This window comes from Pleurodeles waltl, chromosome 8 (genome assembly GCF_031143425.1).
Source record: "Pleurodeles waltl isolate 20211129_DDA chromosome 8, aPleWal1.hap1.20221129, whole genome shotgun sequence".
In the NCBI taxonomy this organism is placed as follows: Eukaryota; Metazoa; Chordata; class Amphibia; order Caudata; family Salamandridae; genus Pleurodeles; species Pleurodeles waltl.
Genome location: NC_090447.1, coordinates 1,427,066,372 through 1,427,078,991, shown reverse-complemented (window position 1 = coordinate 1,427,078,991; position 12,620 = coordinate 1,427,066,372). Strand labels below are relative to the sequence as shown.

The 12,620-nt window shown below is 45.1% G+C and overlaps 1 protein-coding gene across 4 annotated transcripts in view; it reads right to left on the bottom strand.

Moving 5' to 3' along the window:
- Positions 1-12,180, bottom strand: part of KCNJ15 (potassium inwardly rectifying channel subfamily J member 15) — a 151,541-nt gene extending 139,361 nt beyond the window's left edge. The window contains exon 1 of one of the 4 annotated variants that reach the window (XR_011194626.1): positions 11,540-11,670. The gene's annotated coding sequence lies outside the window, so the exon portion shown is untranslated. Of the gene's footprint in view, positions 1-11,539; positions 11,873-11,911 lie in introns of those variants that run through there. The other 3 variants (XM_069202557.1, XM_069202558.1, XM_069202556.1) reach the window with 3 other exon arrangements.
- Between the last annotated feature and the right edge of the window lie 440 nt (positions 12,181-12,620).

The following is a 12,620-nucleotide window of genomic DNA, read 5'->3' as shown; positions in this document are numbered from 1 at the left end:
ATAAATATTGTATCCTACATATTGTGTTTAGAAAAATATCAGATTTGTATGTAGATTTTCTATTAACTCCAATGGGGCAATATTTTTGTAAATTATATTTAGGACATCATTTATGCCCAGCCATATTCTGGTCCCACACCACAATCCTTGCATCTTCAAGGTGCTTCACATACCTTTACTCAATGCTCACATTTCTCTACACGGGAACTTTAAGCTTCCATGGAACTGCAAGTCCTGTCCTGTCTATACATTGACATCTAATGGTGGGAAACCTTCTTGCACACATGCCTCGAAGTTTGGAACGCCTCCCAGAAACGCGAGAAACCCTGAGCCTTGTCTTTCCATTGCAGTGCTAGACTTGCCTTTCTGACCTCAAATAATACCTCTCTTGCTCCCTGGGAAAGTGATGCTTCATTTAATAAATACACGAAGATGAGTGTCATTGTGTCATTATTTCCTGTTCTGATATTGTAGGCTCTGCACCTTCTGTGTATAACATGAGCTAATATGCCTCATAGTTAAGGTAAACCACATTTCTAAATAAACAGTTTTGTGTGCTGAGACAGTTTGCCAGGCCAGGTTGAAGTAGTACAAACATGAAGACAAAACAATGGAAGTTCTCAGCCCCTACTCCTTGAATTCACTGCACTCCATTAAAACTTTTTCTCACTTCCCTATCCTCTACAAAACCCTAAAGACAGTGGTCTACTGTCCCAACTCCTAAAACCACCACACTGGAAATACCCCCTTTCCCTCAACCCAGAGATCACACCACCATAAGCACTGACACCACCACAAGCTTGTCTACTCAACACAAGACAATGACACCTTTCAAGGTCCTTGTGCCGAGAGAATACAGAACTGCTGATACTACACAGTGGCACCTTTCATGGTTCTTGCACCAAGTGGCCAGGAGACTACAGCAGTGCTGATAAAAGACAGTGACGTTTTTCAAGGCTCTTGTACCAAGAAAATACGGAACAAAGGTACTTTCAAAACTCTTATACTAAGACAGTACAGGACAACGACATATGTTAAGGCTCTTGTACGAAGAGAACAATAACAATTTTTAAGGCTCTTATGCCAAGAGAATACAGCAGTGCCGATACAAGACAGTGGTCCCTATGAAGGTCCTTGTGTGAAGAGAATACAGAACAATGGTACCTTTCAAGGCTCCTGTGCTAAGAGAATACAGAACAACAACACCTTTTAAGGATCTTATGCCAACAGAATACAGAGCAATGATACCTTCCAAGGCTGTTGTACCTAGAGAATACAGAAATGCCGGTACCAGAAAGGGGTACCTATCAAGGTCCTTGTGTTAAGAAAATACAGAACAATGACACCTTTCAAGGCTCCTGTGCTAAAAGAATACAGAACAACAACACATTTTAAGGCTCTTATGCCAACAGAATATAGAACAATGATATATTTTAAGGCTGTTATACCTAGGGAATACAGAAGTACTGATACTAGACAGTGGTACCTATCAAGGCCCTTGTGTTAAGAAAATACAGAACAATGGCATCTTTCACGGCTCTTGTACCTAGAGAATATAGAAGAGCTGATACTAGTCAGTGGCACCTTTCAAAGGCTCTTGTGTCAAGATAATACAGAACAATGACACCTTTCAAGGCTCCCGGGCCAAGATAATAAAGAACAATTACACCGTTTAAGGCTTTGTGCCATAAGAATACAGAACAATAACAACTTTCAAGGCTCCTGTGGTAAGAGAATACGTAAGTGCTGATACGAGACAGTGGCACCATTCAAGGCTCTTGTACCAAGAGAATACAGAACAACAACACCTTTCAAGGCTCCTGTGCCAACAGAGTACAGAACAATTACACCTTTCAAGGCTCCTGTGCCAACAGAGTAGAGAACAATGCACCTTTCAAGGCTCCTGTGCCAACAGAGTACAGAACAATGGCACCTTTCAAGGCTCTTGTACCTAGAGAATACAGAACAATGGCACCTTCTGAGGCTCTTGTACCCAGAGAATGCAGAACAATGATACCTGTCAAGGCTCTTGTACCTAGGGAATACATAAGCGCTGATACTAGACTGTGGCACCTTTCAAGGCTCTTGTGCCAAGAGAATACAAAACAATCACACGTTTCAAGGCTCCTGTGCAAAGATAATACAGAAGTCCTGATACTAGACAGTGGCACAGTTGAAGGCTCTTTTGTCAAGAGAATACAGAACAATGGCGTATTTTAAGGCTCCTGTGCTAAGAGAAAACATATGTACTGATAATAGACCGTGGCACCTTTCAAGGCTCTTGTGCCAAGAGAATAAAGAAGTACTGATACTAGAAAGTGGCACCTTTCAAGGCTCCTGTGCCAAGAGGTCAAGCGAATATAGACGTGGTGATCCTAGACGGTGACATCTTTCATGGCTTTTGTGCCAAGTGACTACAGAACAGTGCCACCCTTTAAGGGTCTTGTGATAGGAGAATACAGAAATGCTGATATTAGATGGTGACATCTTTCAAGGCTCTTGTGCCAAGAGAATACAGAACAATAACACATTTACAGAACAAAGATACCTTTCAAGAGTCTTAGACCTAGAGAATACAGCAGAGCTGATACTAGACAGCGGCACCTTTCAAGGCTCTTGTGCCAAGAGAATACATAAGTGCTGATACTAGACAATTACACCTTTCAAGGCTCTTGTATGTATCAAGAGAATAGAGAAATGCTGAGACTAGACAGTGACACTATTCAAGGCACTTGTGCCAAGAGAATACAGAAGTTCTGATACTAAATAAGGAAACTTTTCAAGACTCCTGTACCAGACAAATGCAGAAGTGCTGCTACTAGAAAATGACACTTTTCAAGGCTCCTGTACCAGGACAATACAGAAGTGCTGACACGGGAGAATGGCATACCCCGAGGCTCTTGCACCATGGGAATACAGAAGTGCTACTACTAGACAATGACACAATTCAAGGTTCCTTCACCAGGAAAACAATCTGAATTTGGAAAGCATCCTCCCTTTCAGATTAATAGTTCATACGTCCATCTTAACTTCCATAATAACTTAAGACTGTTCCACCCGTCTTAATTCATGAAGTTCAGTTTAAAACTCTGCTCGTTTCACTATGATCCAGAAAATGCAAAACAAAATTTGCATGACAGTAGTCCCCCTAAAAATAAATTTTGTGGAATAATTGTCTACAGAATCCTAGCTTTTGCTCTAAATTATTCAGTGAAAATATTTCACCTGCCTGCGAAGTTTTGCGACATTTACATTTACAAAACTGCTTCACGTTAGTGAGCTATTGAGACTACAAAATCAGGAGGTCAGATTTTGTTTCAAATGAAAGAAATCTAGCAGCATCACACCGGTCTTTGAAGAGCTGCTTTGGCTTCAACTAACACAATGCTGTACCTTCCTTAAAGCTTGTGGGGCAATCAGTCAAATATAAACTCAGTTTAGAGCTTTGCCCCAATCACAATCCAAGATCCAGTGAAGCACATCTGTTTGGCCAGGCTAGAGTGTATCAGATGTCCAGATGTAGAACAGGATCTGTCCAGATATGAGGAATCAACCTAACCTGGCATCTTCAAACAAAAACCCTTGAAACAAGATGTGATTCATCTGTTCTTGATGGGTCGTCCCAATGCTTTCATTCATGGTTGAGAAAGCTTCCTTAAAGAGTCTTGTTTCAAAGGATTTTGTTTGAAGATGCCAGGTTAGGTTGAATGCCTGTCGTCATTGCCTCTATCTTCATGACTTCGTGAAACTGAAAAAGAAATGTGGGTTGTCACTTCTCCTATCCCAATAACATTGTAAAACTGAAATGTTTGCTGTCACTGCCCCTAACCCGATGTTTATCGAAATATCTGTTGTCACTACATCTAATTTCAGAACTTCGATCAATAGCCCACACAGATCAATATCCCACACAGTTTGGGGATATGGAATCAACAAGAATTTGATGCACATATTATCAATGGTACAGACTGACAACTTGTCACAAACCAACACTCTGCAAAATAAATGAAGCAAATAAATAAATGCATTTGATGACAAAATTGTAATTCGAATTCACGAAGCGGTTGAAACAGACACACTAGCCATTTCAGATGAGCCAGGCGTGCTGGCACAATCTAGAGGAGCCATACAAGCTAGTCCTGATCCAATGGTGCCAGACACACCAGCCTGATCTGGAGAAGCCAGATCCAGGCAAGCTAGCCCGTTACAGAGGAGACAGCCGCCCACAAAACAACAGCTTCTGGTTCCTCACGATATCTCCCAGTAGAACACAGAAAAACTTCAAATGTGCTTGTCTAACCCACATGTTTCATTAGACTAGAAGCAGTGGTTCCCAACCTTTTGATTTCTGTGGACCCCCATTTTATCATTACTGGAACCCAGGGACCCCTACTGAATCCTTATTGGAATCCGGCGACCCCCCACTAAGTCATTACTGAAAGCTGGGGACCTAAACTGTTAAATAATATTTCATTTTCTAAGCAGTTGCTGACCCCCTGAGGAGGCTTTGCGGACCCACATGGGTCCCCGGACCACAGGTTGGGAACCACTGGACTAGAGGACAAGAATACTCAAAGAAATTGACACATTTTTCGGATTAGCTATGGATCTAAGCTTCAGAGCAAATTACAAAAATACATAAATGCAATTCAAACTACGTGTAGGCAGATGCCAAGGAATGGGAAGTGGAGGAGCTGTCTCCTAATGGCCAGAGATAGCGACCCAGGAACTGGGGAACCAGGTGCGAGTCTCGGCGTGACTCAGCATCCTGTAATTCTGGACAAATCACTTAGGGGGTCATTCCGACCTCGGCGGTCTTTTCAATCGACCGCCGAGGGACCGCCGTACGGAAGACCGCCAGTGCTGGCGGTCTTCCGCACGGGCCATTCTGACTGCTGGCAGCGCTCCGCCCGTTTCCGGACGAAGAGCCACCAACAGCCATACTGGCGGCAGGTGGGGAAGTGGAGGTAGCTCCACCTCCACCGCCACGCCAACAGAACACCGCCCAGCGAATCACGACCTGTGATTCGCTGTGGCGGTGTTCTGTTGGCGTGGCGGTGTCGGCGGAGCTGCCCCCATGGGTCCCGTTCCCTCCCGGAGGATCACCGGAACAGGTAAGGTGACCGTCCGCTAGGGAAGGGGGGTGGGGGGGAGTTGTGAGTTGTGTGTGTGCATGGGGGTGTGCGTGTGTGTATGTTGAGGGGGGCGTGTGAGTGCGTGCATGAATGCGGAGGGGTGTGTGTATGTGCATGAGTGCGTGCATGAATGCGGGGGTGTGTGTGTATGTGCATGATTGCGTGCATGAATGTGGGGGGTGTGTGTATGTGCATGATTGCGTACACGAATGCGGGGGGGTGTGTGTATGTGCATGATTGCGTGCATGAATGCGTGCGTGTATGTGTGTATATGTTGGGGATCTGGGTGGGGGAGGGGGGTCCTGCAACCTTTTGGGGGTGGCAGGGGTGGTGGGGGGGTATAGGAGGTAGTTGGGGTGGGGGTTGGGGGTGCGGGGGACCCTATCAGTGCCAGGGAAGGGATGCCCTGGCACTGATGGTGCTTACCGCCATGTATTTCATGGCGGTCCCAAACCGCATGAAATCCATGGCGGTAAGCCGGGGTCAGGCGGGTTGGAATACCGCCGGCAGTATGTGACGACCGCCGGGCTGGAGACCCAGGTCTCCAGCCCGGCGGTCGTTACCGCCGTGGCGGTCGGAACGGTGAAGCGGCGGCTGGCCATGGCGGTAACCGCCATGGTCAGAATACATGAAAAAAGACCGCCAGCCTGTTGGCGGTCTTACCGCCGCTTCACCGCCGACCGCCACGGTCGGAATGACCACCTTAATCTCACCGTACCTCCAGAGATGAATCTGACCTTGGGTAATGCAATCTAGTTGGTGTTCGTGTAAAAAGCTCTAATGCCCCTAAATCAAGTTCGCGCAATAGAAAAAGCTGTAAAACATGGGTCTGTGCGAAAGAACACCTGTAAACACATTTTACTGCAAGAAAATGAGCTAACTTTCTGAAAAGAGATGTGCACCCCTCCAAAGAAGGGGAAAGCTACAACATCAAGAAACAGAACACTTTTGCGTAAATTGCTTGAAAAAAATCAAATGTTTTGTCATGTGATTCCCTGCTGTAGGCAAAAAAACGATTATTTCGGGTTTCTATTGTGCACAGTGTGTTATTGCTGTGACATAGCAGCCAGTGCTTAATTTGTAAATGAAAACGTGCCAGTGCTGAAAGCTCCCTTCTGAAACAAGCGGTTGCTGCAATTAAATGAGCGAGCACAGAATACTGAGGCAGCGTAATCCTGAAGCCATCTCGGCCTCTTTAATCCATTTATAACCACTCCCTGCCCCTTCAGCTCACTCTTGTTGTTTTCTCCTTTCTCCCTTTGAGATTCTTTTTCGTTTTTCTCTTCCTCCGCCTTTTGCTTCGAGTCTTTCGCTCGCAGTAAATGCTTGAGGAAGAAAAATAAGGGCCGGCCCTCAAAAGTAAGTGCCGGTGCTCTGCACCGGAAGCCACCAGAACACATGAAACACTGCTCGCAGCACTTTGTTACTCCAGAGATACGTCTATGGTCTCCAGTCTGTATTCATTCAGGAAAATATTTCTGCCTGCATTCCTGGCGGTCTCTTCAACTTTCTTATTGCCTACCTATAAATTCTTTAGTGCTTGCCTGGGAGGCCACTGTTTTTCTGCACTGGCTCCCAATCTTTGCATTCAGTACTTTTAAACTTTAGTGCTATTCCATCTCTTTGCCTTCTGTAAAACCTTAAACAATGGCCCTTCTCATTAAGTACTCGGTTGTGTTCTCACTTCCAGCGCCATGAAACTTACTTAGGTGTATGAGTGCTACATAACTATCATGTGACATGACAAAGTCTGCAGTCTGATTTGGTTTGACGTCATGCAGTCTTTAAAATGAAGGGAAACACCTCTCTGGTGAGTCTGTCAGTCTTATTGATTTTTGGGTTTGTAAGATGAGTGCAGAGGGCTTTGCAAGATCACTTACTTTCTCGTTTAGTACATGCGCCCATTGAGCAGGAGATGGATATGTGTGCTTTGCAGCAAGTAAGTGAAAGCACGTGCTGCTATCTGTCCTAGTACAAGTCACCAATAAATAAATGAAATTAAGTACAGGTGTTTTAATAGTAAGATAATGTAATATTGTGAATTGTTGTTTCTTTTCTAGTTCTACCACCTGACTCCATATTTCCAGCCATTACTTTCCATTTAGCAAATCGGTGCATTCTGGAGTTGTAGTGTAACTGTTGGTTCGTCGATAATTGGACACCAGAGGACACTGATTTGTAAAAGAGTTGACCAGGACTGGAATCATCTGGTAACCTATTTTTCACTCTGGAAATGTTTAATAGAGGAAACATTTACTTTCCGCAGCCTGTGCATGGCGAAGTTACAGCCCATGGGCAGTGAGAGAAGGCATCAGTGCAGACACCCATACTCTATGCATGGTCTCTGATCGGCTCACCCACGCAGAGTTGTGCCGGTCCACTTGACTCCAGTGTTATGTTGGGGGTGGGTTGAACTGGTTTTCCCAAAGCAGCACTTTCACACCTGTCTGTGGTGCTTATATTTCTCTAGCCCAATGTTTTAAATGGAAATAAAGAAGTGCAGGTACTCACTATTCAGAGTACCTGCTGGCTCCTGAGAACTGCTGGTACTCACCCTTTAAATGTATTGCAGCAGCGCTGAGAAGTGCAGGTACTCTCCCTCACAAATTAAAGTATGCAGGAACTCAGTAACGGACAGTACCTGCCTATTTAAAGCACTCCTCTAGCTGTTGCCTCCTGCTAGTGTCTCAGACTTCTAAGGCACCACTATACATAAATACAACAAAAAAAACAACTTGAACTGTCATGGTCTGTCACTGTTTGGCCCATCTCATGCCTACATTGAAGATGAAAAGCAGCCTTTTGCTGGAGGCTACTGGATACTAGAAGCCACAGAGGACACAGACTTTTAAGAGAGTGCAAATCAGGCCAGAGGGGAGACTTTAAGGCTCTATGTATGCATAATACCAATATATGAAAGTCTATTTTATACAACACCCTCTCTTGGGGAATTCAGGAAAGGACTCAACACCTAGATGTTCAACTGAACCCCTTAGCAGCTATGTTCTCAGCACCATGATCGCAGGTGATTACCACACTCTATAAATCCGACTTTGATTGATTGATTGACAACACAAAAGTTATGGTTTTGTAACATCTAATTCTTTAAATAACAGAATTTACTATCACCCACTGTAACAATACTCAATGCTTTAATTTGAGAAAGACAAAATGCGGAGTTGGCCATACCAAAATTCAAACTCCTGACCTACATGAACCAAGTTTCAGCAAGGAGCACTTAAGTCACTGAGTCACCTTGTTAGATCTGATGATCAAGGATGATACTCATATTCTAAGGAGAGATATAGAAAAAAGGCACAGGAAAGAGCAAAAATAAATCGTGTAAGAACATAGGGCCTAATTACGAGTTTGGCGGTGTTCATATGGCCAGACTCGTGGTGGCGGTCGGACTGGCGCACTCCTGGTGATCTGACCGCCAGATTGTGATCCTGGTGGTCGAGCCGCCAGAAGACCGCAGCCTCCGCTGAGATCATGGATCCTGACAATGTCGTGGGCAGTGCAGGGGACCCCCCTGCCAGCACCCTTGGAATGCACACTGTCTGCTATAGCAGGTATAGCAGACAGTGTGCATTCCAGTGTGCATTCCAAGGGTATAGCAGACAGTGTGCATTCCAAGCAGGTATAGCAGACAGTGTGTATTCCAAGGGTGCTTTGTGCAGCGGCATTGACTCCCTCACGGAGCCGAGGCCAATGCCGCCGCACTGTTTCCACTGGTCTGACTGGCAGAAATGTCATAATACGATGGTTTCCGCTGGTCAGCCCAGGTGAGGCCGCTGGCTTGACGTCTGCCTCACCACCGCCGAATTGGAGTAGTGGTGGTTCAACCGCCCAACTCATAATTGGGCCCATAGACTTTGTACTGTATTGACAGTAAGTGACGTCAACATGTTTAATGACTGACAATTTTGAATGGCCAGGATGAGTGGTAGGAAAACTTTATACTATACCAGCTTGGTGGGTGGAATTCATGATTTCAGAACTTTGTGAAAGTTCACATTGTTAACTTCTTTTACAGTTACATCTCTGTAGAGTAAAAAATATGCTTTTGAGAACATGTGCTTGCAAAAAAGTAGAATTGTGAGCTCCCTAAGAAAAGTATGTGAAAATACTTCTCAATGTGTTAAATGGCAATCATAATGGTCTGCCTGCTTAGAACCACTTGGCCAAGGTAGTGGGCCAGACAGCCAAAACCCAGGGAGACTCAGTGAAAAGTTTGTGAACGCAAGCAGTAACCCTACAGCAAACTAGACAAACTAACCCTACAGATGTGTAAGAGGCATAACGTGATTTAATGAAGACAGCACATCACCATGGATACACTGTAACAAACTACCTACCCCTAGTACACCAGGTGGGAACCAAGGACAGCAGCTCCAGAAGCCTATCATGCTAACTGCATTATAACGAGGGATCTATGCGCTTCTCAGGTGCTTCCCAGTGCGTCTCTAGGGCCAAGTCAAGCCTTGGAATAGGCAGCTCAAACTTTTAATAATGCTTGTTTGCATAAATTAGTTTTAATTTAATTTCACTTCTACTTTTCTCCTGCATACAAAATCTTTCCACTCCACCATTCCGAACATGTCACACTCAGTTCCCATCCATAACTGTCTTAATGATGTGGATTGAGGTCACAACCTCAATTTCCTTTATACCGAATGGCTACTATTTCACCCTGACAAATGTGTCAACATGGCCATTATCTAGGTTTGCCATGCTTTTCACCTGGAGGATGTAATTATACTTTTTTTTATATATATAGCACTTCATACTACACTTCTGCTGTTTCTATGCACTGGACGATGCAGGAGTCATACAATATAATGATGTGGATCTCATACAGGTGCACCTAGTGAAACCTGTAGAAAGTCATGGATCGACCGAAAGATGCCTGAGTGAGAGACTTGGGTGAAGGATGAGGTTACCTATAGCACAGTTATGATGACTGTCCTTGGTGAGTCTTAGGGGCTGATTAGGTCATTCTACTGCCCCCTTGTGGCCACAAGGGGCTGCACCATGTGGCTGTTGAGGTCTCAATCCAAACGTCATCTCTCCCCTGTGACAACAATGTATCCACTTCTATCTACGACAAAGGTGCTGTGTGTGGCGTGGCATCAGTGGTGACAATGTACAAGCCTCCACCTCAGAGTAAGTGGACGAGTAATGGATAAAGTGCTAATGGTTCGTGGATTCTGTGTCACTGAAGAGGAGATGCACGTTTAAATTCGCTCAATGCTCCTCCAACTGTATGGCAAATATTTGTGCTTTTATCACGCTCTGTATCATGGGGAGGGTCTCAAAGGTAGACTTGGGAGCAGGCCCAGTTCTAGCAGGTGGGCCAGGCCCACCCAAACATGACCTGTGGCCCTCCCAGTAACAGCAAAAGAGGCCGCAGAAAAAGCACCTCTTAAGTGCTTCCTTCATGTCCACAAATGTGATTTTTGGCTTCAGTTTTGTTTACTTTAATTATCAGTCAGGGATCAATGAGAAATCTCTACAATACATTTTATTCTGCATTGTTTTAATAACAGCTGTTTTAATTGTTCTGATAGGGAGTAAAATACCGCCTTTAGATGATTTTCCCTATTTTTCTACAGTCTGAAACAAAACTCTGGCCATTCCCGTAAAAAGAAAACAGCCCGGTGGCGACCTTAGCTCGTGTCTGAGGCACGCTACAGTGGGGAGGTGTGTGCTGGGGAAGAGGAGACGGGGTTTACCTGCCAATGATGCAGCAGGTGCAGTGGCACCAGAGCTCAGGTTGTAGGCTTCCTGTAGAAATGTCGAAAATTGGGCACACCTTGGCCCATCCAAACGCACCCTTGGCCCATCCAGATATAAATCCGTGGAAAAGGAGCCTGCTTGGGAGATGGTATGATCACTGCCACCTCGTCTACTGGACACTAGCCCTTGCACTGACCTGATGCACAAGAATGCACCATAGACCACAGGCAGGTGAAACACGTGCAGGACGCGCTTTAATGGAAATCCTTGCCTTTGTGCCAATGCGCAGCTCTGCGTCGTTTATTTCACTACCCGTACCTTTTTAGGGAACGTAAAGTGACTTCAAGAGTGAAAAGGGGACTCCAACTGAGAATACAAAGACTGAAGCAGTAAGAAATAACAGATGTCAATTCGTGAAAGCGCCTTGAGTAGCCCTTGGGGTCTGAGAATCCAGCACTCAGAACAGCAGAATGAGTAGCATAGCATAAAAAATCGTAAAGTTGTATAACATACAGAACATAGAATAGCATAACACGACATAAAATCCCCCGACCGCCAATGAATTTAAAGTGCTGCAAGATAAATCATTTCAAGTCAGGATTTAAAGGGTTAAAAGCTTCTTACACATCGACACCCTTTGCAAAAGTACGATAAACTGCCCTTACCCAGCCGTAAGCTGTGCTCAAGTCAATTTGCAAAACTTTTCGACTCGTACAGAATCTTTTTTTTTACGTCTTGGAAGCCCCTTTTCCCCAATTTCCGTAAATATTAATCACATCCGAACCGCCAGAACTGTTGTGACGAGGGATCCGAGTCCGAGAAAGCCTTGGAGTTTAAATCCCATGTTTTCCCAGAAGCAGCTGTAAGGCGCTGCGTTCCGCCGCCTACCTGCGCCAGGTCAATGTGCGCCCTGATCCAGGGACGCTGCAGCATGACAGCGCCCACCCCTGCCCTGGAAGGAAGACGAGTACAGCCGGCCCCTCGCTCTCCGCCGAGACACCCACAAACAGGTCCGTTCAAGTTTGAGCTTAAATTACCTGAATGGAAGGCGCGAGAGGCAGGGCGAGGAATCTGAGAGCAGGTCAGTGATGTCAGCAGAGTCTTAAGGAAATCCACCGCCCGGCACCCTTTATATGTGCTGGTCTGCGGCCATCAACACCCAGCGACGTGCTGTGCAAATACCTGCCCGAGAGCCAGCAGATGTGCTCTCCTGGTTAAACTTTGAACAAACTCTGGCACGGCTCGGCCCGGCACTTCGGCATGTCTGCCTTCCTGCCACAGAGAGGTGTACCTTCAGAGCATGTTCTTCAAAGGAGAATCCCACTTGTGTGACAGGCAGCTAACTAGGCGAGTTAAGCGATTGCTGCTGAGCGTTGTATGAGAATTGTGAAACCGGCCAGGGCAGATTCGGCCGTTCATCATCTCAGGTCGATTAGAAGAACAACATTAATTACATAGTAGGAAAGCCTGGCACGTACAGCGCTGCGAAACAGTGGCAGCAAATGCTACATGTATAAACCAACCCAATAATATTGTATGACATACTTCATATGTTTAAAAATAATTTACCTTTTATAGTTTTATATATTTTTTTCCTACTCTTATGCATTACTAAGCTTCATTGTGTGTTGCCTGGGCATTTACTAGCTAAAAACGAATAAGTTTCTTGTTTTTTATTTATTTTGTCTTTTTGAAATACATAGCAACATAGCTGCTTCTGGGTGCTTTTAGGTGATTTATTGGTGG